General features: G+C 42.2%; 1 pseudogene; it reads left to right on the forward strand.

Moving 5' to 3' along the window:
* Positions 1-316: 316 nt before the first annotated feature.
* Positions 317-731, forward strand: LOC129687754 (transmembrane protein 263-like; annotated as a pseudogene).
* The last annotated feature ends 711 nt before the right edge of the window (positions 732-1,442 follow it).

The raw sequence follows: 1,442 nt of genomic DNA on the forward strand, positions 1-1,442 counted from the left end.
TACACCAAAAGGGAGACAAATGACTGACTTCAGGGGCCCACTACAGCCTCTTCTTTATTGTTTGTAAGACTCAGCTTCTGGACAAGAACTCTTGAGGCTGCAGAGGAGGCAGGTCGCATCAGGTGCCTTGTCTGCAGCCAGGCGCCACATCTGCAGCCAGGGGCCTCCAAGCCAACTAGGACCAAGAGTCTTCCTACTCCTGAGCCTGAGGAGATCATCTCGATCTCACAGATTCCTCTGGGAGGTATCTCAGCCTCTGATGTCCCTCTCTGTGCATCTGCTCTCTCTAGCCTCCATACCCGACCCCACAGTGACCATGAATCAGGTAGATAAAAATCAAGAAATCTCATCTTACTTTAGTGATGAACCACAGAAGGGTCAATGAAAGATCACCCGCAGCAGCATCCAGTAATGTTGTCTCATGTAACTGGAGGTATCTTCAGTGTTACAAAGGGAGGTGTTGGTGCTACCATGGGTAGCGTGGCTTGGATTGGTGGAAAGAGTCTGGCAGTGACCAAAACAACTGTTACAACTGTCCCTTCCATGGAATAGGGCTGGTGAAAGAAGGTGTGTCTGCTGTGGCTGGAAGTGTGACAGTTGTTGGGTCTTCTGCTGTAAACAAAGTGGACTTCTCAGGAAAGAAGAAAGACAAGTCTGATCAAGAGACAGGTACACTTGCTTTCCACATGATGCCAGTGGCATTGAACAGACTACAACCAAGTCAACATTAAACTTCTGTGTTGAAAGTTATTGGTGGCTAGCTGCATCTAAAGGAAGAGAAGACCAATACTATCACAGTGTATGAAGGCTTCTCATCCTTAAGTTAAGCTTTTCATCTGATAAAATGTTCCACTCATTCAGCTGTAACTCAAGATATGGTATGTTTAAATATTTACTCTAAGTCTGAGTTTGACTAAAAATGTGAAAGTTCCAGTTTGTAGATGATTTTACAGTTCCATGTGTGCAGTGTGTCACTTAACTCATACGGCCCTTACAAAGGGCCTCTTGAGCTTCATCAACTGTACATTTGATGTGCCTAATGGTTCTAGGTGTCTTAGTGTTTTATAAATACAGTGGTTTAGGACAAAAGGCAGAAAAGTATCAGGAATTCAAAGGTTTAGAAAATAAATGTTTTTATGATATTGTTAATTGTTTTTTAGATAAGCATTCTATTTGTTTAATCACTGATGCCTTACAAAAGAAACCATCTTTTCTAATGCCTTGAATATACGCAGTTCTTAAAATTATCAGTGAATTCTTTTAAAGGTTGTAAAGCTAGTTCTCCCCCTTAAGAATCTCAGGAGTATTGTGGTAAAGGTTTTTCCTGGAGTCAGTGTGTAAAATAGTGCTTGTTAGCTGTTGTGAGTGGTTAACATGACACGTAGGATTTAGTCGTTGTGTCATTAACACACTCCCCACTGCCTATGGAACACTTCTTAGCA

This window comes from Psammomys obesus, unplaced genomic scaffold (assembly GCF_907164565.1).
Source record: "Psammomys obesus unplaced genomic scaffold, mPsaObe1.curated_primary_1811, whole genome shotgun sequence".
Classification (NCBI taxonomy): Eukaryota; Metazoa; Chordata; class Mammalia; order Rodentia; family Muridae; genus Psammomys; species Psammomys obesus.